Source organism: Rhinoderma darwinii (genome assembly GCF_050947455.1).
Source record: "Rhinoderma darwinii isolate aRhiDar2 chromosome 2 unlocalized genomic scaffold, aRhiDar2.hap1 SUPER_2_unloc_31, whole genome shotgun sequence".
Taxonomy (NCBI): Eukaryota; Metazoa; Chordata; class Amphibia; order Anura; family Rhinodermatidae; genus Rhinoderma; species Rhinoderma darwinii.
Genome location: NW_027461698.1, coordinates 471,887 through 498,425, shown reverse-complemented (window position 1 = coordinate 498,425; position 26,539 = coordinate 471,887). Strand labels below are relative to the sequence as shown.

Sequence of the window (26,539 nt, the reverse complement as noted above, 5' to 3'; positions counted from 1 at the left end):
GAGAGCAGCAATTTGGATTTGTTACTATGTTACCTGGAAGAATAACAAACTGTGCAAGGATGGAGGTTGTAGGAGCAAGGAGAACAAGTTGTCTGTAAAGTTGGTGGATGCCTATTTTCCATTTTGCTGTCCCTTGTCTCCCTCTTGTGGCCTCCTGGAGGCAACTAGCTGTGCAAAAAAAAGACAGCCTGGGGGCCGGCTGTTGCAGTGTTGCCCTCTCAGGCAACACTGAGTGACTGACTGAGCCGCACCGTCTTATATAAAGTTCAGACGGAACTTTGCACGTGTCATAGTGGAGACCTCAGGAGCCAGAGCCAGCTTTCTGACATCATAATGGGGCCTCAGAGATAAAAGCCTGGGCCCAGGCAGTGTTGGTCAGTGCTGCTCAGCAGGCAGCACTGGACTGGATTAAAGCTGATACAAGGTGTGAAAGGAGAAGGGGTGGCAGTGGGCATGCACTTACTGCTGCTGCTGCTGCCAGTGTTTGCACGGCAGGAGGGCATTTGGGCGTTGCCAGGAAGGCGTTTTTATGTCGATTCCTCCTCTTTCAGCACTGCATTGTGGTGCAAGCAAAAGAAGCAAATCCTGTCTTGCTTCCTCTCCGGCCTTTATTCACCTCCCGCTTAGTAGCTGTGAGTGTGTGTGAGCCTGCAGGGCCCCATGGAATTGCGTAGGAGTAGGCTGAATCGCTGGAAGGGGTGAACAGCAGTATTGGGCAGGCTCGGTCAACGCGCGGCCCGTTCGGGTTATCGCTTCTCGGCCTTTTGGCTAAGATCAAGTGTAGTATCTGTTCTTATCAGTTTAATATCTGATACGTCCCCTATCTGGGGACCATATATTAAATGGATTTTTAGAACAGGGAGATGGAAATAGAGCTTGCTCTGTCCACTCCACGCATTGACCTGGTATTGCAGTATTTCCAGGACCGGTGCACCCTTTCCTTATGTGTTTACTAAAATCAGATTCCAAAAGTGCTTTTTGTGTTTGCCATTGTTTTTGTCTTTCGGATGGGATCTCCCCTTTTAATCCCATTATTTCAACACCTGTTGGACAATGCATTTGTACAGTCATGTGTGATAATGAGCTAATTTATTAAATGCAATTAATTAATACATTGCCACCTCTTGTTTTGTGTCGTCTGTGTTTCTGTGTTTCCGGCATTTCACATTGGAACAGCTCATTCACCTTCCTTGTCTTCTCTCCGCCCTCCCTCCTAGGTAGGTTAAAGAGCTGCACCTGAGCCAGCCACTGATTGATGCAGCACCATAGTCAAATAGTGGAGTGGAGTAGGGGAACAGCAAACAGCCATTAAAGCAGCCAGCCCGCCCGCCCGCCCGCCCGTCACAATGGACCTACCTGTGTACACTAGATGGATGTGATGGAATGTACTGTGGTCCCTACATTTCAAGAAGAAGTAAGAATTGCAGTTGCAACAAACCCTTGCTTGCCTACAAAGAGAGCAGCAATTTGGATTTGTTACTATGTTACCTGGAAGAATAACAAACTGTGCAAGGATGGAGGTTGTAGGAGCAAGGAGAACAAGTTGTCTGTAAAGTTGGTGGATGCCTATTTTCCATTTTGCAGTCCCTTGTCTCCCTCTTGTGGCCTCCTGGAGGCAACTAGCTGTGCAAAAAAAAGACAGCCTGGGGGCCGGCTGTTGCAGTGTTGCCCTCTCAGGCAACACTGAGTGACTGACTGAGCCGCACCGTCTTATATAAAGTTCAGACGGAACTTTGCACGTGTCATAGTGGAGACCTCAGGAGCCAGAGCCAGCTTTCTGACATCATAATGGGGCCTCAGAGATAAAAGCCTGGGCCCAGGCAGTGTTGGTCAGTGCTGCTCAGCAGGCAGCACTGGACTGGATTAAAGCTGATACAAGGTGTGAAAGGAGAAGGGGTGGCAGTGGGCATGCACTTACTGCTGCTGCTGCTGCTGCCAGTGTTTGCACGGCAGGAGGGCATTTGGGCGTTGCCAGGAAGGCGTTTTTATGTCGATTCCTCCTCTTTCAGCACTGCATTGTGGTGCAAGCAAAAGAAGCAAATCCTGTCTTGCTTCCTCTCCGGCCTTTATTCACCTCCCGCTTAGTAGCTGTGAGTGTGTGTGAGCCTGCAGGGCCCCATGGAATTGCGTAGGAGTAGGCTGAATCGCTGCAAGGGGTGAACAGCAGTATTGGGCAGGCTCGGTCAACGCGCGGCCCGTTCGGGTTATCGCTTCTCGGCCTTTTGGCTAAGATCAAGTGTAGTATCTGTTCTTATCAGTTTAATATCTGATACGTCCCCTATCTGGGGACCATATATTAAATGGATTTTTAGAACAGGGAGATGGAAATAGAGCTTGCTCTGTCCACTCCACGCATTGACCTGGTATTGCAGTATTTCCAGGACCGGTGCACCCTTTCCTTATGTGTTTACTAAAATCAGATTCCAAAAGTGCTTTTTGTGTTTGCCATTGTTTTTGTCTTTCGGATGGGATCTCCCCTTTTAATCCCATTATTTCAACACCTGTTGGACAATGCATTTGTACAGTCATGTGTGATAATGAGCTAATTTATTAAATGCAATTAATTAATACATTGCCACCTCTTGTTTTGTGTCGTCTGTGTTTCTGTGTTTCCGGCATTTCACATTGGAACAGCTCATTCACCTTCCTTGTCTTCTCTCCGCCCTCCCTCCTAGGTAGGTTAAAGAGCTGCACCTGAGCCAGCCACTGATTGATGCAGCACCATAGTCAAATAGTGGAGTGGAGTAGGGGAACAGCAAACAGCCATTAAAGCAGCCAGCCCGCCCGCCCGCCCGCCCGTCACAATGGACCTACCTGTGTACACTAGATGGATGTGATGGAATGTACTGTGGTCCCTACATTTCAAGAAGAAGTAAGAATTGCAGTTGCAACAAACCCTTGCTTGCCTACAAAGAGAGCAGCAATTTGGATTTGTTACTATGTTACCTGGAAGAATAACAAACTGTGCAAGGATGGAGGTTGTAGGAGCAAGGAGAACAAGTTGTCTGTAAAGTTGGTGGATGCCTATTTTCCATTTTGCAGTCCCTTGTCTCCCTCTTGTGGCCTCCTGGAGGCAACTAGCTGTGCAAAAAAAAGACAGCCTGGGGGCCGGCTGTTGCAGTGTTGCCCTCTCAGGCAACACTGAGTGACTGACTGAGCCGCACCGTCTTATATAAAGTTCAGACGGAACTTTGCACGTGTCATAGTGGAGACCTCAGGAGCCAGAGCCAGCTTTCTGACATCATAATGGGGCCTCAGAGATAAAAGCCTGGGCCCAGGCAGTGTTGGTCAGTGCTGCTCAGCAGGCAGCACTGGACTGGATTAAAGCTGATACAAGGTGTGAAAGGAGAAGGGGTGGCAGTGGGCATGCACTTACTGCTGCTGCTGCTGCTGCCAGTGTTTGCACGGCAGGAGGGCATTTGGGCGTTGCCAGGAAGGCGTTTTTATGTCGATTCCTCCTCTTTCAGCACTGCATTGTGGTGCAAGCAAAAGAAGCAAATCCTGTCTTGCTTCCTCTCCGGCCTTTATTCACCTCCCGCTTAGTAGCTGTGAGTGTGTGTGAGCCTGCAGGGCCCCATGGAATTGCGTAGGAGTAGGCTGAATCGCTGCAAGGGGTGAACAGCAGTATTGGGCAGGCTCGGTCAACGCGCGGCCCGTTCGGGTTATCGCTTCTCGGCCTTTTGGCTAAGATCAAGTGTAGTATCTGTTCTTATCAGTTTAATATCTGATACGTCCCCTATCTGGGGACCATATATTAAATGGATTTTTAGAACAGGGAGATGGAAATAGAGCTTGCTCTGTCCACTCCACGCATTGACCTGGTATTGCAGTATTTCCAGGACCGGTGCACCCTTTCCTTATGTGTTTACTAAAATCAGATTCCAAAAGTGCTTTTTGTGTTTGCCATTGTTTTTGTCTTTCGGATGGGATCTCCCCTTTTAATCCCATTATTTCAACACCTGTTGGACAATGCATTTGTACAGTCATGTGTGATAATGAGCTAATTTATTAAATGCAATTAATTAATACATTGCCACCTCTTGTTTTGTGTCGTCTGTGTTTCTGTGTTTCCGGCATTTCACATTGGAACAGCTCATTCACCTTCCTTGTCTTCTCTCCGCCCTCCCTCCTAGGTAGGTTAAAGAGCTGCACCTGAGCCAGCCACTGATTGATGCAGCACCATAGTCAAATAGTGGAGTGGAGTAGGGGAACAGCAAACAGCCATTAAAGCAGCCAGCCCGCCCGCCCGCCCGTCACAATGGACCTACCTGTGTACACTAGATGGATGTGATGGAATGTACTGTGGTCCCTACATTTCAAGAAGAAGTAAGAATTGCAGTTGCAACAAACCCTTGCTTGCCTACAAAGAGAGCAGCAATTTGGATTTGTTACTATGTTACCTGGAAGAATAACAAACTGTGCAAGGATGGAGGTTGTAGGAGCAAGGAGAACAAGTTGTCTGTAAAGTTGGTGGATGCCTATTTTCCATTTTGCAGTCCCTTGTCTCCCTCTTGTGGCCTCCTGGAGGCAACTAGATGTGCAAAAAAAAGACAGCCTGGGGGCCGGCTGTTGCAGTGTTGCCCTCTCAGGCAACACTGAGTGACTGACTGAGCCGCACCGTCTTATATAAAGTTCAGACGGAACTTTGCACGTGTCATAGTGGAGACCTCAGGAGCCAGAGCCAGCTTTCTGACATCATAATGGGGCCTCAGAGATAAAAGCCTGGGCCCAGGCAGTGTTGGTCAGTGCTGCTCAGCAGGCAGCACTGGACTGGATTAAAGCTGATACAAGGTGTGAAAGGAGAAGGGGTGGCAGTGGGCATGCACTTACTGCTGCTGCTGCTGCTGCTGCTGCTGCTGCTGCTGCCAGTGTTTGCACGGCAGGAGGGCATTTGGGCGTTGCCAGGAAGGCGTTTTTATGTCGATTCCTCCTCTTTCAGCACTGCATTGTGGTGCAAGCAAAAGAAGCAAATCCTGTCTTGCTTCCTCTCCGGCCTTTATTCACCTCCCGCTTAGTAGCTGTGAGTGTGTGTGAGCCTGCAGGGCCCCATGGAATTGCCTAGGAGTAGGCTGAATCGCTGCAAGGGGTGAACAGCAGTATTGGGCAGGCTCGGTCAACGCGCGGCCCGTTCGGGTTATCGCTTCTCGGCCTTTTGGCTAAGATCAAGTGTAGTATCTGTTCTTATCAGTTTAATATCTGATACGTCCCCTATCTGGGGACCATATATTAAATGGATTTTTAGAACAGGGAGATGGAAATAGAGCTTGCTCTGTCCACTCCACGCATTGACCTGGTATTGCAGTATTTCCAGGACCGGTGCACCCTTTCCTTATGTGTTTACTAAAATCAGATTCCAAAAGTGCTTTTTGTGTTTGCCATTGTTTTTGTCTTTCGGATGGGATCTCCCCTTTTAATCCCATTATTTCAACACCTGTTGGACAATGCATTTGTACAGTCATGTGTGATAATGAGCTAATTTATTAAATGCAATTAATTAATACATTGCCACCTCTTGTTTTGTGTCGTCTGTGTTTCTGTGTTTCCGGCATTTCACATTGGAACAGCTCATTCACCTTCCTTGTCTTCTCTCCGCCCTCCCTCCTAGGTAGGTTAAAGAGCTGCACCTGAGCCAGCCACTGATTGATGCAGCACCATAGTCAAATAGTGGAGTGGAGTAGGGGAACAGCAAACAGCCATTAAAGCAGCCAGCCCGCCCGCCCGCCCGTCACAATGGACCTACCTGTGTACACTAGATGGATGTGATGGAATGTACTGTGGTCCCTACATTTCAAGAAGAAGTAAGAATTGCAGTTGCAAAAAACCCTTGCTTGCCTACAAAGAGAGCAGCAATTTGGATTTGTTACTATGTTACCTGGAAGAATAACAAACTGTGCAAGGATGGAGGTTGTAGGAGCAAGGAGAACAAGTTGTCTGTAAAGTTGGTGGATGCCTATTTTCCATTTTGCTGTCCCTTGTCTCCCTCTTGTGGCCTCCTGGAGGCAACTAGCTGTGCAAAAAAAAGACAACCTAGGGGCCGGCTGTTGCAGTGTTGCCCTCTCAGGCAACACTGAGTGACTGACTGAGCCGCACCGTCTTATATAAAGTTCAGACGGAACTTTGCACGTGTCATAGTGGAGACCTCAGGAGCCAGAGCCAGCTTTCTGACATCATAATGGGGCCTCAGAGATAAAAGCCTGGGCCCAGGCAGTGTTGGTCAGTGCTGCTCAGCAGGCAGCACTGGACTGGATTAAAGCTGATACAAGGTGTGAAAGGAGAAGGGGTGGCAGTGGGCATGCACTTACTGCTGCTGCTGCTGCTGCTGCCAGTCTTTGCACGGCAGGAGGGCATTTGGGCGTTGCCAGGAAGGCGTTTTTATGTCGATTCCTCCTCTTTCAGCACTGCATTGTGGTGCAAGCAAAAGAAGCAAAACGCGCGGCACGTTCGGGTTATCGCTTCTCGGCCTTTTGGCTAAGATCAAGTGTAGTATCTGTTCTTATCAGTTTAATATCTGATACGTCCCCTATCTGGGGACCATATATTAAATGGATTTTTAGAACAGGGAGATGGAAATAGAGCTTGCTCTGTCCACTCCACGCATTGACCTGGTATTGCAGTATTTCCAGGACCGGTGCACCCTTTCCTTATGTGTTTACTAAAATCAGATTCCAAAAGTGCTTTTTGTGTTTGCCATTGTTTTTGTCTTTCGGATGGGATCTCCCCTTTTAATCCCATTATTTCAACACCTGTTGGACAATGCATTTGTACAGTCATGTGTGATAATGAGCTAATTTATTAAATGCAATTAATTAATACATTGCCACCTCTTGTTTTGTGTCATCTGTGTTTCTGTGTTTCCGGCATTTCACATTGGAACAGCTCATTCACCTTCCTTGTCTTCTCTCCGCCCTCCCTCCTAGGTAGGTTAAAGAGCTGCACCTGAGCCAGCCACTGATTGATGCAGCACCATAGTCAAATAGTGGAGTGGAGTAGGGGAACAGCAAACAGCCATTAAAGCAGCCAGCCCGCCCGCCCGCCCGTCACAATGGACCTACCTGTGTACACTAGATGGATATGATGGAATGTACTGTGGTCCCTACATTTCAAGAAGAAGTAAGAATTGCAGTTGCAACAAACCCTTGCTTGCCTACAAAGAGAGCAGCAATTTGGATTTGTTACTATGTTACCTGGAAGAATAACAAACTGTGCAAGGATGGAGGTTGTAGGAGCAAGGAGAACAAGTTGTCTGTAAAGTTGGTGGATGCCTATTTTCCATTTTGCAGTCCCTTGTCTCCCTCTTGTGGCCTCCTGGAGGCAACTAGCTGTGCAAAAAAAAGACAGCCTGGGGGCCGGCTGTTCCAGTGTTGCCCTCTCAGGCAACACTGAGTGACTGACTGAGCCGCACCGTCTTATATAAAGTTCAGACGGAACTTTGCACGTGTCATAGTGGAGACCTCAGGAGCCAGAGCCAGCTTTCTGACATCATAATGGGGCCTCAGAGATAAAAGCCTGGGCCCAGGCAGTGTTGGTCAGTGCTGCTCAGCAGGCAGCACTGGACTGGATTAAAGCTGATACAAGGTGTGAAAGGAGAAGGGGTGGCAGTGGGCATGCACTTACTGCTGCTGCTGCTGCTGCTGCTGCTGCCAGTGTTTGCACGGCAGGAGGGCATTTGGGCGTTGCCAGGAAGGCGTTTTTATGTCGATTCCTCCTCTTTCAGCACTGCATTGTGGTGCAAGCAAAAGAAGCAAAACGCGCGGCACGTTCGGGTTATCGCTTCTCGGCCTTTTGGCTAAGATCAAGTGTAGTATCTGTTCTTATCAGTTTAATATCTGATACGTCCCCTATCAGGGGACCATATATTAAATGGATTTTTAGAACAGGGAGATGGAAATAGAGCTTGCTCTGTCCACTCCACGCATTGACCTGGTATTGCAGTATTTCCAGGACCGGTGCACCGTTTCCTTATGTGTTTACTAAAATCAGATTCCAAAAGTGCTTTTTGTGTTTGCCATTGTTTTTGTCTTTAGGATGGGATCTCCCCTTTTAATCCCATTATTTCAACACCTGTTGGACAATGCATTTGTACAGTCATGTGTGATAATGAGCTAATTTATTAAATGCAATTAATTAATACATTGCCACCTCTTGTTTTGTGTCGTCTGTGTTTCTGTGTTTCCGGCATTTCACATTGGAACAGCTCATTCACCTTCCTTGTCTTCTCTCCGCCCTCCCTCCTAGGTAGGTTAAAGAGCTGCACCTGAGCCAGCCACTGATTGATGCAGCACCATAGTCAAATAGTGGAGTGGAGTAGGGGAACAGCAAACAGCCATTAAAGCAGCCAGCCCGCCCGCCCGTCACAATGGACCTACCTGTGTACACTAGATGGATGTGATGGAATGTACTGTGGTCCCTACATTTCAAGAAGAAGTAAGAATTGCAGTTGCAACAAACCCTTGCTTGCCTACAAAGAGAGCAGCAATTTGGATTTGTTACTATGTTACCTGGAAGAATAACAAACTGTGCAAGGATGGAGGTTGTAGGAGCAACGAGAACAAGTTGTCTGTAAAGTTGGTGGATGCCTATTTTCCATTTTGCAGTCCCTTGTCTCCCTCTTGTGGCCTCCTGGAGGCAACTAGCTGTGCGAAAAAAAGACAGCCTGGGGGCCGGCTGTTGCAGTGTTGCCCTCTCAGGCAACACTGAGTGACTGACTGAGCCGCACCGTCTTATATAAAGTTCAGACGGAACTTTGCACGTGTCATAGTGGAGACCTCAGGAGCCAGAGCCAGCTTTCTGACATCATAATGGGGCCTCAGAGATAAAAGCCTGGGCCCAGGCAGTGTTGGTCAGTGCTGCTCAGCAGGCAGCACTGGACTGGATTAAAGCTGATACAAGGTGTGAAAGGAGAAGGGGTGGCAGTGGGCATGCACTTACTGCTGCTGCTGCTGCTGCTGCCAGTGTTTGCACGGCAGGAGGGCATTTGGGAGTTGCCAGGAAGGCGTTTTTATGTCGATTCCTCCTCTTTCAGCACTGCATTGTGGTGCAAGCAAAAGAAGCAAAACGCGCGGCACGTTCGGGTTATCGCTTCTCGACCTTTTGGCTAAGATCAAGTGTAGTATCTGTTCTTATCAGTTTAATATCTGATACGTCCCCTATCTGGGGACCATATATTAAATGGATTTTTAGAACAGGGAGATGGAAATAGAGCTTGCTCTGTCCACTCCACCCATTGACCTGGTATTGCAGTATTTCCAGGACCGGTGCACCCTTTCCTTATGTGTTTACTAAAATCAGATTCCAAAAGTGCTTTTTGTGTTTGCCATTGTTTTTGTCTTTCGGATGGGATCTCCCCTTTTAATCCCATTATTTCAACACCTGTTGGACAATGCATTTGTACAGTCATGTGTGATAATGAGCTAATTTATTAAATGCAATTAATTAATACATTGCCACCTCTTGTTTTGTGTCGTCTGTGTTTCTGTGTTTCCGGCATTTCACATTGGAACAGCTCATTCACCTTCCTTGTCTTCTCTCCGCCCTCCCTCCTAGGTAGGTTAAAGAGCTGCACCTGAGCCAGCCACTGATTGATGCAGCACCATAGTCAAATAGTGGAGTGGAGTAGGGGAACAGCAAACAGCCATTAAAGCAGCCAGCCCGCCCGCCCGCCCGTCACAATGGACCTACCTGTGTACACTAGATGGATGTGATGGAATGTACTGTGGTCCCTACATTTCAAGAAGTAAGAATTGCAGTTGCAACAAACCCTTGCTTGCCTACAAAGAGAGCAGCAATTTGGATTTGTTACTATGTTACCTGGAAGAATAACAAACTGTGCAAGGATGGAGGTTGTAGGAGCAAGGAGAACAAGTTGTCTGTATAGTTGGTGGATGCCTATTTTCCATTTTGCAGTCCCTTGTCTCCCTCTTGTGGCCTCCTGGAGGCAACTAGCTGTGCAAAAAAAAGACAGCCTGGGGGCCGGCTGTTGCAGTGTTGCCCTCTCAGGCAACACTGAGTGACTGACTGAGCCGCACCGTCTTATATAAAGTTCAGACGGAACTTTGCGCGTGTCATAGTGGAGACCTCAGGAGCCAGAGCCAGCTTTCTGACATCATAATGGGGCCTCAGAGATAAAAGCCTGGGCCCAGGCAGTGTTGGTCAGTGCTGCTCAGCAGGCAGCACTGGACTGGATTAAAGCTGATACAAGGTGTGAAAGGAGAAGGTATTCTGTCCTCATACACGTTAGCACGGTGTGTAATCTGACATGTAGCTAAACCCCCTGTCTTCTTAAGAAAAAGGCTGTGAAACTGTGAAATCTTTCTCTTTATTGCTGGTAGACAGGAAAGGTGAAACTATAGGATGAAATAAAAGTAGTATTCAGAATATATCAACTGTACAGTGCATAGGATACAGATAATCTGCTATACATACACAATATAACATGAGGTAATACTGCAAGCTGACAATGTGATATCTGATACAGCAAAACATACAGTGAACCACAGGATTATAACATATAGATATGGATCTTACCAACTATGCTTAGAACAGGCTGTTGGCACTGAACTTGAGGTAGAAATGGAGAGTGGCCCCTCACACTGGCATGATGAGGAAAATGGCTGCTACTCATACACAAACAGGAACAGGAAATAACCCACAATGCCTCAGGTGCTTTCCCATAATACATAGAGAACTACAATCTAGGAATACACAAAACCACCAGTAGATGGTGCTATAACCATACAATACAATATAGATGGGGTACAAGAATAGGCAATTGCAATATCTGTACTGGTAATCATACACAAAAAAAAGGTATTATTACGTAAATAACTGGACTAGCTGGCGAGGACAGAACACTCCCCGCTTGACGTCAGCCGACGTCACTATTGGGTTAGTTGGATGAAAACATTTTTTGCCTGTTCCAGATGGAGAGCCGTGTAGACATGTTTACAACGATGCCAGCCTTTACAGTACCTTTTATCTGCTGACGAGATTATCTTGTACGACCGAGCCATGTGAGTCAAGAAGGTGATTGCACGGACAAGTGATCTCCAAGTAGGGAATATACTGAATCGATGAAATTTCAGGTGGCTGTCCACAGTCTCCGTATGCAACGCAGATACCAGAGGGCGTATCTCAACATCTGCATGTGGGTCCACTAGTTCAAACATGGCGGTTTCTGCTGTGCTGGGCATCGGTCTATACAAGAAGGTAGGGCCTGTAAACCAGATTGTGTCTTTCAGACGGTTAGCGGCAACGGATCTGGTTGCTTGGTCTGCAGGATTGAGATGCGTAGGTATGTAATGCCATTGTTCGGGAGAGGTAGATCTTCTAATCCTTAGCACTCTGTTGCTTACGTAGACATAGAAGTGTCTAGTTAAGTTACAGATGTATCCTAGTACTATCTTGCTGTCAGTGTAAAACTCAGCATCTTTAATCTCCATGTTCAATTCCGTAGTGATGAGTTCGGCTAACTCCACTGCTAACACCGCGGCGCAAAGTTCCAGGCGTGGTATTGTGTGTTCAAGAAGTGGCGCTAGTTTTGCTCTGCTCATGACGAACCCTACGTGGCATTGTCCGCTGGTATCTATCGTCTTTAAGTAAGCTACAGCAGCAATCGCTTTGACTGAAGCGTCGCAGAAAACACAAAGTCTTTGTGTGTCAACCTTGGTAGTTGGTACAGAAGCATACGGGCGTGGTATGTGAAGACCAGATAAGGCTGTGAGGGAATTTCTCCAAGCCGTCCATGTGGCTCTTTCCTTCATGGGAAGAGGAGCATCCCAGTTCGACACTTCCCTGGTGTAGTCTCTCAACATAGCTTTACCTTCGATGGTTACAGGAGCTGCAAATCCCAGTGGGTCGTATAAACTGCTTATGGCCGACAGTACTCCTCTGCGAGTGAAGGGTTTTTCTTCTCTGCTGGCCTGGAAGGTGAAGGTATCAGCTTTTAGGTCCCAGAGTAGGCCAAGGCTCCGATGTATGGGAGGGGAGTCGATGCCTAGATCTAAATCCTTTAAGTCACTTGAGTGGTCATGAGTAGGAAAGGCTTCCATCACTTTCTGGCTGTTAGAAGCGATCTTGTGTAACCTCAGGTTAGATAGAGCGAGCATTTCCTGGGCTCTCTTCAGAAGACAAATTGCGGTTTCATTTGTGGGCATTGATTTCAAACAGTCGTCCACATAGAAATCCTTTTCTACGAAGCGTCTGACATCCGTTCCGTACTTCGTTTCGACATCTTGAGCCGCACGCCTCAGCCCATAGATGGCGACTGCAGGGGAAGGACTATTACCGAAGATGTGTACCTTCATTCGATACTCGGTAACATCTTTAGAGGGATCGTTATCCTTGTACCAAAGGAATCTCAAGAAATTCCTGTGTTCTTTTTTGACGAGGAAGCAATGGAACATCTGTTGGATATCAGCCGTGAATGCAACAGAGTCTTTGCGAAAGCGTAGAAGTACTCCCAAGAGCTTGTTGTTTAGATCCGGGCCTGACATCAGGACGTCATTCAACGAGACACCTTCATACTTGGCACTTGAGTCAAATACTACTCTGATCTGACCTGGTTTCTTCGGGTGATACACTCCAAACAGGGGCAGGTACCAGCGCTCTTCAGAGTCTGGAAGTATAGGTGCTAACTCCGCATGGCCGTTCTGGAATATCTTTTCCATGAAGGTAAAGAAGTGGTCTCTCATCTCTGGTTTTCTTTGCAGGCTATGTCTGAGAGAGACGAAACGTTTGTAAACCTGTTCTCTGTTGTTAGGTAAGCGTTGTCTTTGAGGCCTAAATGGTAGAGGTGCAACCCAGCTCTTCATTTCGTTCTGCACCATTCCCTGCTCCATTATGTCTAGGAACAGTCTATCTTCGAATGACATTGCCATACGATTGTCCTCCTTTGTCTGGCGGAAGACTGTGCACCCTAGGTGATCTTGGTTGCCGTCCCAGATGTAGTCATCGTAGGCAGAGCCTACAAGGATACTTGATGATGAAGTGCTGTGTGGCAGTTCCTTTATGAAGAAATGATTTTCACATGGTCGGAGGAGAGATGGGCGTCCATTCTCCAGTGTACTGGTAAGCATGCTGTTGACAGTTGTCGGTTTGTGTACACCTCCCAAACAGACCTCTCCTATGACGACCCATCCTAGGTCGAGTCTCTGTGCATATGGAGCGTTGTGAGGGCCATTGATCTGTTGCCTAACCTTGTGGACTCGAAGAATATCTCTCCCAAGGAGCAAGACTATCTGAGCCTCTGGATCAAGTTTCGGGATCAAGTGTTCTATACGCTTCAGGTGAGGTTGGTGCGCTGCTACTTCCGGCGTAGGTATCTCAGACCTGTTATCAGGAATTTGGTTACACTCCAGTATGGTTGGTAAGGGCAGACACACTTGGCCATTTATAGACTCGACTACATAGCCGCTTGCCCTCCTTCCAGCTGTCTCTACAGTACCGGCACAAGTTTTTAGAGAGTAGGGGGCGCCAGGGCCTCTGACGTTAAAGCTATCAAAGAAGGCAGACTTGGCTAACGACTTGTTGCTTTGATCGTCTAGAATAGCATATACTTTGATGGCTTTGTCCCGGTCGTCTGCTGGGTAAATCCTCACTAGGGAGATTTTTGAGCAGGACCTTCCTCCTATGAGGCCTCTACAAACCTCTGTGCATTTAGAAGTAACCGCTGGAGTGTCAGTACTTGTGTCCTTCAGCTCCCCGCTATGCTATTGGTCTTGGGGCGAAGTCCACGATGGTGCTCCAGGGTGTAGAGCTGTGTTATGTTCTGTGCTACCACATTCGATACACTTTGCACGAACCTCGCAATCTCTGGCGAAGTGTGATGTTGAAGAACAGCATTTGAAGCAGATGTTGTTTTCCTTAAGGAAGGCCTTGCGGTCCTCTAATGACTTTTCCCTGAAGGTTCTGCACCTAAGTAGGGAATGTGGCTTCCTGTGTAAGGGACACTGTCTGCTCGGGTCTTTGGGTTTGTCTCCTTGACGGGAGCTGAACTCTTTATGGACTGAACCTGTGGAGGAAACGTTAATTTTGTGGACCTCCACCATTGCTCTACGAGGTTTACTAACAGGGGTGGCGGCACATGACAGCGTGAAATCAAAGCTAGGATCATTTCTAATTTTAGCTTGTTCAGAGACAAAATCTACAAACACATTAAATGGAGGAAATAGTACATTGTAAGTCTGTTTATATCTAGAACCATGCATAACCCATTTCTCTTGCAGGTTGTATGGGAGCTTCTGAACTATGGGGTTCACACCTCTTGCAGTGTCAAGGAATGTCAATCCTACCAGATCCCCTTCTGCCTTTGCTACACACAACTCCATTAACAGATCACTTAACTCCCTAAGCTTTGTATAGCCTTTGTTTGCTATTTTAGGAAAGTCCTCAATTCTCTTGAATAAGGCACTTTCTATGACTTCGGCCGAGCCATAGCACTCTTCAAGTCTGTCCCAGACCCTTTTAAGACCAACATCTGGATAATTGACATTGATATCTCTGATTCTTTTAGCGTGTTCGGCGAACTCACTTCCTAGCCACTCTACCAGGAGATCCAGTTCCTCACTACATGATAGATCTAAGTCTCTGGTGGCATTTTGGAAGGAAGCTCGCCAAGCTCTGTAGTTTTCAGCGCGATCGCTGAACTTTACAAGTCCCTTGGTGACCAGCTCACGTCGAACAAGGAATCTGGCAAAGTCCATTGTGGCTTGATTAACATTAGATCCGACTACTGGTGTGTTGTCAGAGTGCATGTGTGGTGTGTGACCATACCTGTTGGGAGTCTCTGATTTATTACAACCTGCGTAGTACCGCTCTGAAGCGAAGGGCGTCTCTCTTAGCTGGAGCGGGTTTTTGATATTCTGCTCTGAAGAGAAGTTGTTGTAGCCGGTTTCCCTTTGATGTGTCTTGTCTTGTTTGCAGTAAGGAGACTGATAGTCAACTTTCTGGCGGTCTGAATAATCAGGGTGGATTGGCTTGTTAATAAAACCCTTTGTGTTGAGTTGGAAGTCGGTATCGTATTCTGACTTGGAATGTTGATAGACGTATTGTAAGGTACGCTGTTCTGGATCTTGGTGTTCAAGTTCCGGCTGGAGAACGTCGCGACGATTCTCTATTTCTGGAAGTTCTACTGCTTCTAGAAATTCTGCTTCTGCTATGGCAGCCGCTGTCTCTTTCTCAACAGTGAGTTTCTCTAGAGTTGCTTCAAGGCGCGCTTTCTCTAGCTTTATCTGTATTTCCTGTTCTGCGAAGCTGGCTTTCGCTTTTGCCGCTTCAGCTTTTGCGCGGGCAATGGCGGCAGTTTCTCTGATCGATGTCCTGCTAGAGCCACTTCTAAGGGACCTTGTCTTGACCGAAGATGCTCGACTTTGAGACATGATGCGACCGTTAGGAGGTTGCTGCGATATCCGTATGCAGGCTCTGCGTGGATAATGGCGGGCACCCTATGGTCTGATCTTCTGAGCTTGTTCTCAGCAGTCGTTTCACTATTCTGTCCTCATACACGTTAGCACGGTGTGTAATCTGACATGTAGCTAAACCCCCTGTCTTCTTAAGAAAAAGGCTGTGAAACTGTGAAATCTTTCTCTTTATTGCTGGTAGACAGGAAAGGTGAAACTATAGGATGAAATAACAGTAGTATTCAGAATATATCAACTGTACAGTGCATAGGATACAGATAATCTGCTATACATACACAATATAACATGAGGTAATACTGCAAGCTGACAATGTGATATCTGATACAGCAAAACATACAGTGAACCACAGGATTATAACATATAGATATGGATCTTACCGACTATGCTTAGAACAGGCTGTTGGCACTGAACTTGAGGTAGAAATGGAGAGTGGCCCCTCACACTGGCATGATGAGGAAAATGGCTGCTACTCATACACAAACAGGAACAGGAAATAACCCACAATGCCTCAGGTGCTTTCCCATAATACATAGAGAACTACAATCTAGGAAAACACAAAACCACCAGTAGATGGTGCTATAACCATACAATACAATATAGATGGGGTACAAGAATAGGCAATTGCAATATCTGTACTGGTAATCATACACAAAAAAAAGGTATTATTACGTAAATAACTGGACTAGCTGGCGAGGACAGAACAGAAGGGGTGGCAGTGGGCATGCACTTACTGCTGCTGCTGCTGCTGCTGCCAGTGTTTGCACGGCAGGAGGGCATTTGGGCGTTGCCAGGAAGGCGTTTTTATGTCGATTCCTCCTCTTTCAGCACTGCATTGTGGTGCAAGCAAAAGAAGCAAATCCTGTCTTGCTTCCTCTCCGGCCTTTATTCACCTCCCGCTTAGTAGCTGTGAGTGTGTGTGAGCCTGCAGGGCCCCATGGAATTGCGTAGGAGTAGGCTGAATCGCTGCAAGGGGTGAACAGCAGTATTGGGCAGGCTCGGTCAACGCGCGGCCCGTTCGGGTTATCGCTTCTCGGCCTTTTGGCTCAGATCAGGTTTATTGCCTGGTCTGGGCCGGGGGTTCGGTCTTTCGTGGAGTCCTCTCCGACGTTTTTGGGAGCGATCATCGTGCCGTTGGGCATTCCTCATCAAGATGGCAGCTGTGCGGAATACAATTCGTTTTGTGGTGAATGAGCAGAGGAGAGAAGAAGTGGATACTGGGCACATCATTGAGAACATCCTTCTGGACCTGGCTGGAGTCACATTGGTAGAGGTATTCTGTATCCAAGCTTTCAGCAATATTGCTACGTATGACGTATCCTTTTTTGAGGCCGCCTACTGTCTAAATGTTTTTCAGTTGCTCAAGGAGAAACATATGCATGAGGCTTTAAAATCTATTGAAGTGCTACCTCTTTTCTCAGCAGTGGAGAAATGTATTACCATCCACATGTATAACCCATTTCTGGATAGAAGGCTGGTCAGGGCCTTTTTAGCTCACTACTGTACCCATGTTAGAGGAGGTGTGGAGCAGAAGAACCTATGGGGAGTTTTCAATGGTGATATCAAGTACTGGGTCAGGCTGAAACCTGACTCCAGCTGTATTGGAGGAGTGATGAATCCTCCTGCTAATTTTTCCATTGGTGGGAACAAGGGATATCTTTACTACCAAGATATGCCATCATTTTGCAGATCATGTTTTTCCTACGGGCATACTAAAGATGCATGTAAAGGCAAGGTTTGCAGAAATTGCAAGGAAACAGGACATGAGGTTAGTGCATGCATTTCCCCATCCAGGTGTGATATTTGTGGTTTGCCTGGTCATACCTGTAGAAAATGCCCAAAGGTGTTTCCCTTCTTAGGGCAAGAGAGAAGGACATGGGGCAGACAGGTGAGAACAACAAGTTCCCTTGCTGCCTCTTCTGATGTAATTTCAGAGCCTGCTGGCAGTGTTTCTGTGGCTGCTTCTCAGGACCCTGGGAAAGCTGGATTAGGAGAGGTTCTAACCTCACATACTGACAGCATGGAGTTGGGTGTGGTCCCTCCTGCAGAGCCAACTGTTGATGAGACACCTGTGGTTATACCTATGGAAGGTGAAGACACAGCGCCACCTAGTGGGTGTGCATACCCTGATAATGGTGCAAGTATGCAAATTTTGTCTTTCTCTAGCCCAGAGTCAAAAACGGAAGACTCAGCTAAAGTGGAGTGGTCAATATCGGAGGAGGACGAGAAGGAGGCCAGGATGCCTAGTGCCACTAGTGCGGAAATTTTCCACAAAGTTGTCTCAAAAAGGGGGAAATCTGGAAAGGCGGTGAAGAGACTGAAGATTGGTTTGTTGGAAGATTCTGCTCATGCAAATCCTTTCTCATTGCTGGACAGTGACTCTAGTTGTAGCCCTAAGTCATCTGAGGTGGCCTCAGAAGTACCCAGCTCTCCTGGGGAAGGTTTCCTCAGTGAAGTCAATGTGGCAAATCTGGAAAGAGCAATGTATTTCCCTGGGACGTGATATGTTCTGGCTATTTCATGGCTTGCTTTTCCACTAACCATACTATGCCCGCATGTCTTTGAGATTAAAGATTGTCTCACAAAATGTACGGGTGTTCTCCTCTGCTCACAAGCGTGCTGCAGTCCTGGACTTTTTGGCCTCTAAGGGCAGTGACATTGTTTGCGTACAAGAATGTGGTTTATCAAAAATGCCAAGGAAAGAAGAATGGAAGTTTGGGGAAGCAATTTGGTCTTTTTCTTCCACAAATAGGAATGATGGAATTGGTATTCTCTTTAAAAATAATGAGTTTGTCATCAAACAGACTCAAATTATACAGGAAGGAAGATGTGTCTGTGTGTTACTATCCTATAAGGGATGGCAGTTTAGGCTTATCAATATCTATGGCCATGCTGTGAAATCTGATAGGTTGGCACTTTTTGATAGTTTAAAATTTTTTCTACATGGTAAAGTTCCTGTTATTATTGTCGGTGATATTAACTGTATCCTGGAGAAGCAGGCCCGAGCTGGATCCACAGAGTCTAATGTGGACGCTACCGGAAGTTTGTGGAATAAAATTTTGCAGGACTTTGCTTTGCAGGACGCTGTCACCAGGAAACCAGGTCCATTTACGTACCATGCCGATGACGGAAGAACGGATTCTCGTCTGGACTTTTTCTTTTTTTCTATTTCAGCAATGAAATGTGTAGATTATGCGCAGGAGAGAGTGTGGTTTTCAGATCACGAGTGTTTGTTGGGGGTTTTTGTTATAAATAATTTCTTTTATGGTAGAGGGGTATGGAAGATGAATGTTAGTTTTCTGAGTGATGAAAGGGTAAAAACTAGGTTTGGGAAAAAATATGGGTTTTGGGTTAGGAAGAAAAGTTCTTTCTCTAATGTGTGTGAATGGTGGGTATGGGTGAAAAAAAAGATTGGTGGGTTTTTTAGACAGATAGGGTATAGAAGAGCGAGAAGGAAAAGATTGCAATATTCACGCTTTAATATGCGGATGACGTTCCTTCAACAATGTAAAAATTTGGGTATGGATGTAAGACACGATTTGGAAAAAACAAAAAAAGATATTAAGGAGTGGTTCCGAGAGAAAGGGAAAGAAATAATATTTAGGTCTAAGGTGGAGGTTAGAGATAATCACGAGAAGTGCACTAGATTTTTCTTTAAAAAAATGTGTGGTGGGAAAAGTGGTATGAATGTGTTATTGGATAAGGATGATAAAGAGGTGTTTGGTAAGGATGTGATTGATGTGGTGTCTGATTTTTATAAACAACTGTATGATGTGAAGAAGTGTGATCTGGGTGACGATGATGAGTTTTTGGATATTGTGTGTAATTTTGTTCCTGAAAGTGAATGTGAGCTTTTGCTTGGTGAGATTATGGATGGTGAAGTAAAGGATGTGGTGGGAAGTATGGCCAAAAATAAGTCTCCAGGGACCGATGGAATACCAGCTGATTTCTATGGGAAATATTGGGATATAATTGGGAAGGATGTTATTGATGTTATGAGAGTGTTGTTTTCTGGGACGAATATGTGTGATGTGATGAAGAAGGGTATGGTAGTTCTGTTGCATAAAAAAGGAGATAAGAGACGGTTAGAAAATTGGCGACCAATTACTTTGCTGAATACGGATTATAAAATTTTTGCCAAGCTGATTGCGAATCGTATGAGAGATGTGATTGGGTGTGTAATTGATGAGGATCAGGTATGTGCGGTACCGAAAAGGAAATTGCATGAGAACGTGGCGTTGGTGCGGGACATGCTTGAGGATTGTAAGGGTCGGAATAAGAAGGTGATTGTGTGTGCGTTAGATTTTGAGAAAGCGTTTGATCGTGTGGCGCATGTGTTTTTGTTCAAAGTGTTAGAGAGAATGGGTTTTCCGGTTCAGTTTGTGAGTTTGTTGAAGAAATTATACGCGAATGCAAAGAGTTGTGTGCAGGTGAATGGGTTTTTTTCAGAATCATTTAGTATTATGTCTGGTGTGCGACAGGGTTGTCCGTTGTCTCCCATCCTTTTTATTTGTGCGATTGAACCATTGTTGCAAATGATTAGAAATGATAAGGTTGTGAAAGGTTTGGTGGTGCCCGGGTGTGATGGAAAGCGTGTGAAAGCTTTGGGATATATGGATGATATTTGTGTATTGTGTGATTCAGTGTATGATATGTCCAGAGTGAAGTTGATTGTAAATATGTTTTGTATTGCGTCTGCTTTTAAAATAAATTGGGGTAAGAGCAAATTTAAAATTTTTTTCAGTAATGAGCGAGTGTGTGATTCTGATATGGAACAGGTGAATGGTGTGAGAATTTTGGGTATTGTGTTTGATGATGAGCTGAAAGGGAAAGAAAGTTGGGATGAGTTAGGTGGTAGGATTGTGCGAAAGTTGGAAATGTGGAGAATGAGGGATCTTTCTTTTTCGGGGAAGGTTTTAATTGTCAAAAGTATTATTCTACCTATGATTTTATATGTTGCTCTGGTTTTTCCTCCTGCTGTTGCTATGTTAAAAAAAGTGAATAGAGTTTTGTTCCTTTTTCTATGGGGGAGCGGGATTGAGAAGGCAAGGAGAGAAATTCTAATGAAAAGCAGACGTAATGGAGGCCTTGATTTCCCAAATTTGGAGATTTTCATTGGAATTAATTGTGTACGTTTTTTTGTAGAGCTTTTATTTAAGGAATCCAAGGCTTCCAGAATGTCTAAATATCTAGCTGGAACGGTGATTCAGCGTCTAAGTTGGGAAAAACGAAATTTATGTAAACCAATTGCTTTCCAGTGCACGGGGTGGTATTTGTATGTAGAAAAATTTATCAAAAAGTTCCAGCTAGAGGATGTAAGAATGGAGAGATTTTTGAGAGAAAAGAATGTTGTGAGAAGTATGTGTATGAATAATGTGATGTGTTCTGTAAATGGTTTGAATTCGATGGAGTCTAAGTCTGTGTGGAAGAAGATTGTTACGTATGATGTGTCAAATAAGCAGAAAGATTTATTATGGATGTCGGTACATGGAGTGTTGCCTGTAAGGAGTGTTCAGAAAAGAAGAGGTTTGGTTGCATCTGAAAGGTGTCCGAGAGAAGGTTGTGGGGATGATGAGGATGTGAGTCATGTGTTTTGGTCGTGTAAGCATGCAAAGGATGTTTGGAAAAAGTTGAGTGGGTTGTGCGAAGAATTGACTGGTTTGAAGAGTTTGACGTATGAAATTGTCTTGTTTGGTTTGTGTAGTTTGGGTAGTGAAAAGGATAGAGTGTTGTGGATTTTTTTGACTTGTGTGAAAGAGGTATTGTGGAATACGAGGAATTTGAATGTGTATAAAAGAGAAGTATTTGAGATGGAGGATGTGGTTAGTATGGTATTGGCTAAATTGTATTTTTATTATAAATGGGATCTAGAAAGAGGTATGGATGCGGAAGGGATATGGCGAATGTTAAAATGGAGGTATTTAGTTTGAGGAATTTTGTTTGATTTATCTTGTATTTGATGGAAAAATAAAATAATGAACCAGAATGATGAGATTTTTTGAAAAATAGAGAGGTGGTTTGAACAACTACAGTTCTCGGTTTTATTCAAAAAAACCTGAATGGTTTAATAAAAAAAAAAAAAAAAAAAAAAAAAAAAAAAAAAAAAAAATCTGTTCTTATCAGTTTAATATCTGATACGTCCCCTATCTGGGGACCATATATTAAATGGATTTTTAGAACAGGGAGATGGAAATAGAGCTTGCTCTGTCCACTCCACGCATTGACCTGGTATTGCAGTATTTCCAGGACCGGTGCACCCTTTCCTTATGTGTTTACTAAAATCAGATTCCAAAAGTGCTTTTTGTGTTTGCCATTGTTTTTGTCTTTCGGATGGGATCTCCCCTTTTAATCCCATTATTTCAACACCTGTTGGACAATGCATTTGTACAGTCATGTGTGATAATGAGCTAATTTATTAAATGCAATTAATTAATACATTGCCACCTCTTGTTTTGTGTCGTCTGTGTTTCTGTGTTTCCGGCATTTCACATTGGAACAGCTCATTCACCTTCCTTGTCTTCTCTCCGCCCTCCCTCCTAGGTAGGTTAAAGAGCTGCACCTGAGCCAGCCACTGATTGATGCAGCACCATAGTCAAATAGTGGAGTGGAGTAGGGGAACAGCAAACAGCCATTAAAGCAGCCAGCCCGCCCGCCCGCCCGTCACAATGGACCTACCTGTGTACACTAGATGGATGTGATGGAATGTACTGTGGTCCCTACATTTCAAGAAGAAGTAAGAATTGCAGTTGCAACAAACCCTTGCTTGCCTACAAAGAGAGCAGCAATTTGGATTTGTTACTATGTTACCTGGAAGAATAACAAACTGTGCAAGGATGGAGGTTGTAGGAGCAAGGAGAACAAGTTGTCTGTAAAGTTGGTGGATGCCTATTTTCCATTTTGCAGTCCCTTGTCTCCCTCTTGTGGTCTCCTGGAGGCAACTAGCTGTGCAAAAAAAAGACAGCCTGGGGGCCGGCTGTTGCAGTGTTGCCCTCTCAGGCAACACTGAGTGACTGACTGAGCCGCACCGTCTTATATAAAGTTCAGACGGAACTTTGCACGTGTCATAGTGGAGACCTCAGGAGCCAGAGCCAGCTTTCTGACATCATAATGGGGCCTCAGAGATAAAAGCCTGGGCCCAGGCAGTGTTGGTCAGTGCTGCTCAGCAGGCAGCACTGGACTGGATTAAAGCTGATACAAGGTGTGAAAGGAGAAGGGGTGGCAGTGGGCATGCACTTACTGCTGCTGCTGCTGCTGCTGCTGCCAGTGTTTGCACGGCAGGAGGGCATTTGGGCGTTGCCAGGAAGGCGTTTTTATGTCGATTCCTCCTCTTTCAGCACTGCATTGTGGTGCAAGCAAAAGAAGCAAATCCTGTCTTGCTTCCTCTCCGGCCTTTATTCACCTCCCGCTTAGTAGCTGTGAGTGTGTGTGAGCCTGCAGGGCCCCATGGAATTGCGTAGGAGTAGGCTGAATCGCTGCAAGGGGTGAACAGCAGTATTGGGCAGGCTCGGTCAACGCGCGGCCCTTTCGGGTTATCGCTTCTCGGCCTTTTGGCTAAGATCAAGTGTAGTATCTGTTCTTATCAGTTTAATATCTGATACGTCCCCTATCTGGGGACCATATATTAAATGGATTTTTAGAACAGGGAGATGGAAATAGAGCTTGCTCTGTCCACTCCACGCATTGACCTGGTATTGCAGTATTTCCAGGACCGGTGCACCCTTTCCTTATGTGTTTACTAAAATCAGATTCCAAAAGTGCTTTTTGTGTTTGCCATTGTTTTTGTCTTTCGGATGGGATCTCCCCTTTTAATCCCATTATTTCAACACCTGTTGGACAATGCATTTGTACAGTCATGTGTGATAATGAGCTAATTTATTAAATGCAATTAATTAATACATTGCCACCTCTTGTTTTGTGTCGTCTGTGTTTCTGTGTTTCCGGCATTTCACATTGGAACAGCTCATTCACCTTCCTTGTCTTCTCTCCGCCCTCCCTCCTAGGTAGGTTAAAGAGCTGCACCTGAGCCAGCCACTGATTGATGCAGCACCATAGTCAAATAGTGGAGTGGAGTAGGGGAACAGCAAACAGCCATTAAAGCAGCCAGCCCGCCCGCCCGTCACAATGGACCTACCTGTGTACACTAGATGGATGTGATGGAATGTACTGTGGTCCCTACATTTCAAGAAGAAGTAAGAATTGCAGTTGCAACAAACCCTTGCTTGCCTACAAAGAGAGCAGCAATTTGGATTTGTTACTATGTTACCTGGAAGAATAACAAACTGTGCAAGGATGGAGGTTGTAGGAGCAAGGAGAACAAGTTGTCTGTAAAGTTGGTGGATGCCTATTTTCCATTTTGCAGTCCCTTGTCTCCCTCTTGTGGCCTCCAGGAGGCAACTAGCTGTGCAAAAAAAAGACAGCCTGGGGGCCGGCTGTTGCAGTGTTGCCCTCTCAGGCAACACTGAGTGACTGACTGAGCCGCACCGTCTTATATAAAGTTCAGACGGAACTTTGCACGTGTCATAGTGGAGACCTCAGGAGCCAGAGCCAGCTTTCTGACATCATAATGGGGCCTCAGAGATAAAAGCCTGGGCCCAGGCAGTGTTGGTCAGTGCTGCTCAGCAGGCAGCACTGGACTGGATTAAAGCTGATACAAGGTGTGAAAGGAGAAGGGGTGGCAGTGGGCATGCACTTACTGCTGCTGCTGCTGCTGCTGCTGCTGTCAGTGTTTGCACGGCAGGAGGGCATTTGGGCGTTGCCAGGAAGGCGTTTTTATGTCGATTCCTCCTCTTTCAGCACTGCATTGTGGTGCAAGCAAAAGAAGCAAAACGCGCGGCACGTTCGGGTTATCGCTTCTCGGCCTTTTGGCTAAGATCAAGTGTAGTATCTGTTCTTATCAGTTTAATATCTGATACGTCCCCTATCTGGGGACCATATATTAAATGGATTTTTAGAACAGGGAGATGGAAATAGAGCTTGCTCTGTCCACTCCACGCATTGACCTGGTATTGCAGTATTTCCAGGACCGGTGCACCCTTTCCTTATGTGTTTACTAAAATCAGATTCCAAAAGTGCTTTTTGTGTTTGCCATTGTTTTTGTCTTTCGGATGGGATCTCCCCTTTTAATCCCATTATTTCAACACCTGTTGGACAATGCATTTGTACAGTCATGTGTGATAATGAGCTAATTTATTAAATGCAATTAATTAATACATTGCCACCTCTTGTTTTGTGTCGTCTGTGTTTCTGTGTTTCCGGCATTTCACATTGGAACAGCTCATTCACCTTCCTTGTCTTCTCTCCGCCCTCCCTCCTAGGTAGGTTAAAGAGCTGCACCTGAGCCAGCCACTGATTGATGCAGCACCATAGTCAAATAGTGGAGTGGAGTAGGGGAACAGCAAACAGCCATTAAAGCAGCCAGCCCGCCCGCCCGCCCGTCACAATGGACCTACCTGTGTACACTAGATGGATGTGATGGAATGTACTGTGGTCCCTACATTTCAAGAAGAAGTAAGAATTGCAGTTGCAACAAACCCTTGCTTGCCTACAAAGAGAGCAGCAATTTGGATTTGTTACTATGTTACCTGGAAGAATAACAAACTGTGCAAGGATGGAGGTTGTAGGAGCAAGTTGAACAAGTTGTCTGTAAAGTTGGTGGATGCCTATTTTCCATTTTGCAGTCCCTTGTCTCCCTCTTGTGGCCTCCTGGAGGCAACTAGCTGTGCAAAAAAAAGACAGCCTGGGGGCCGGCTGTTGCAGTGTTGCCCTCTCAGGCAACACTGAGTGACTGACTGAGCCGCACCGTCTTATATAAAGTTCAGACGGAACTTTGCACGTGTCATAGTGGAGACCTCAGGAGCCAGAGCCAGCTTTCTGACATCATAATGGGGCCTCAGAGATAAAAGCCTGGGCCCAGGCAGTGTTGGTCAGTGCTGATCAGCAGGCAGCACTGGACTGGATTAAAGCTGATACAAGGTGTGAAAGGAGAAGGGGTGGCAGTGGGCATGCACTTACTGCTGCTGCTGCTGCTGCTGCTGCTGCTGCCAGTGTTTGCACGGCAGGAGGGCATTTGGGCGTTGCCAGGAAGGCGTTTTTATGTCGATTCCTCCTCTTTCAGCACTGCATTGTGGTGCAAGCAAAAGAAGCAAAACGCGCGGCACGTTCGGGTTATCGCTTCTCGGCCTTTTGGCTAAGATCAAGTGTAGTATCTGTTCTTATCAGTTTAATATCTGATACGTCCCCTAAATGGGGACCATATATTAAATGGATTTTTAGAACAGGGAGATGGAAATAGAGCTTGCTCTGTCCACTCCACGCATTGACCTGGTATTGCAGTATTTCCAGGACCGGTGCACCCTTTCCTTATGTGTTTACTAAAATCAGATTCCAAAAGTGCTTTTTGTGTTTGCCATTGTTTTTGTCTTTCGGATGGGATCTCCCCTTTTAATCCCATTATTTCAACACCTGTTGGACAATGCATTTGTACAGTCATGTGTGATAATGAGCTAATTTATTAAATGCAATTAATTAATACATTGCCACCTCTTGTTTTGTGTCGTCTGTGTTTCTGTGTTTCCGGCATTTCACATTGGAACAGCTCATTCACCTTCCTTGTCTTCTCTCCGCCCTCCCTCCTAGGTAGGTTAAAGAGCTGCACCTGAGCCAGCCACTGATTGATGCAGCACCATAGTCAAATAGTGGAGTGGAGTAGGGGAACAGCAAACAGCCATTAAAGCAGCCAGCCCGCCCGCCCGCCCGCCCGTCACAATGGACCTACCTGTGTACACTAGATGGATGTGATGGAATGTACTGTGGTCCCTACATTTCAAGAAGAAGTAAGAATTGCAGTTGCAACAAACCCTTGCTTGCCTACAAAGAAAGCAGCAATTTGGATTTGTTACTATGTTACCTGGAAGAATAACAAACTGTGCAAGGATGGAGGGTTGTAGGAGCAAGGAGAACAAGTTGTCTGTAAAGTTGGTGGATGCTTTTTTTTCCATTTTGCAGTCCCTTGTCTCCCTCTTGTGGCCTCCTGGAGGCAACTAGCTGTGCAAAAAAAAGACAGCCTGGGGGCCGGCTGTTGCAGTGTTGCCCTCTCAGGCAACACTGAGTGACTGACTGAGCCGCAC

At 45.9% G+C, this 26,539-nt stretch overlaps 10 non-coding genes and 1 pseudogene across 10 annotated transcripts; all 11 read left to right on the top strand.

Annotated features, from left to right (window-relative positions):
- Window positions 1-748: 748 nt before the first annotated feature.
- LOC142677183 (U2 spliceosomal RNA) lies at window positions 749-939 on the top strand. The gene has a single exon (XR_012852227.1). It is a non-coding gene; the product is annotated as a U2 spliceosomal RNA (small nuclear RNA).
- Window positions 940-2,206: 1,267 nt separating this feature from the next.
- LOC142677181 (U2 spliceosomal RNA) lies at window positions 2,207-2,397 on the top strand. Its single transcript, XR_012852226.1, has one exon. It is a non-coding gene; the product is annotated as a U2 spliceosomal RNA (small nuclear RNA).
- A 1,267-nt stretch (window positions 2,398-3,664) lies between these two features.
- On the top strand, window positions 3,665-3,855 carry LOC142677180 (U2 spliceosomal RNA). Its single transcript, XR_012852225.1, has one exon. It is a non-coding gene; the product is annotated as a U2 spliceosomal RNA (small nuclear RNA).
- Window positions 3,856-5,136: 1,281 nt separating this feature from the next.
- Window positions 5,137-5,327, top strand: LOC142677179 (U2 spliceosomal RNA). Its single transcript, XR_012852224.1, has one exon. It is a non-coding gene; the product is annotated as a U2 spliceosomal RNA (small nuclear RNA).
- A 1,121-nt stretch (window positions 5,328-6,448) lies between these two features.
- On the top strand, window positions 6,449-6,639 carry LOC142677178 (U2 spliceosomal RNA). Its single transcript, XR_012852223.1, has one exon. It is a non-coding gene; the product is annotated as a U2 spliceosomal RNA (small nuclear RNA).
- Window positions 6,640-7,766: 1,127 nt separating this feature from the next.
- On the top strand, window positions 7,767-7,957 carry LOC142677361 (U2 spliceosomal RNA). Its single transcript, XR_012852388.1, has one exon. It is a non-coding gene; the product is annotated as a U2 spliceosomal RNA (small nuclear RNA).
- A 1,117-nt stretch (window positions 7,958-9,074) lies between these two features.
- LOC142677528 (U2 spliceosomal RNA) lies at window positions 9,075-9,265 on the top strand. The gene has a single exon (XR_012852539.1). It is a non-coding gene; the product is annotated as a U2 spliceosomal RNA (small nuclear RNA).
- A 12,207-nt stretch (window positions 9,266-21,472) lies between these two features.
- On the top strand, window positions 21,473-21,675 carry LOC142677606 (U2 spliceosomal RNA; annotated as a pseudogene).
- Window positions 21,676-22,944: 1,269 nt separating this feature from the next.
- LOC142677176 (U2 spliceosomal RNA) lies at window positions 22,945-23,135 on the top strand. Its single transcript, XR_012852221.1, has one exon. It is a non-coding gene; the product is annotated as a U2 spliceosomal RNA (small nuclear RNA).
- Window positions 23,136-24,258: 1,123 nt separating this feature from the next.
- LOC142677175 (U2 spliceosomal RNA) lies at window positions 24,259-24,449 on the top strand. The gene has a single exon (XR_012852220.1). It is a non-coding gene; the product is annotated as a U2 spliceosomal RNA (small nuclear RNA).
- A 1,130-nt stretch (window positions 24,450-25,579) lies between these two features.
- Window positions 25,580-25,770, top strand: LOC142677389 (U2 spliceosomal RNA). The gene has a single exon (XR_012852414.1). It is a non-coding gene; the product is annotated as a U2 spliceosomal RNA (small nuclear RNA).
- Window positions 25,771-26,539: the final 769 nt, after the last annotated feature.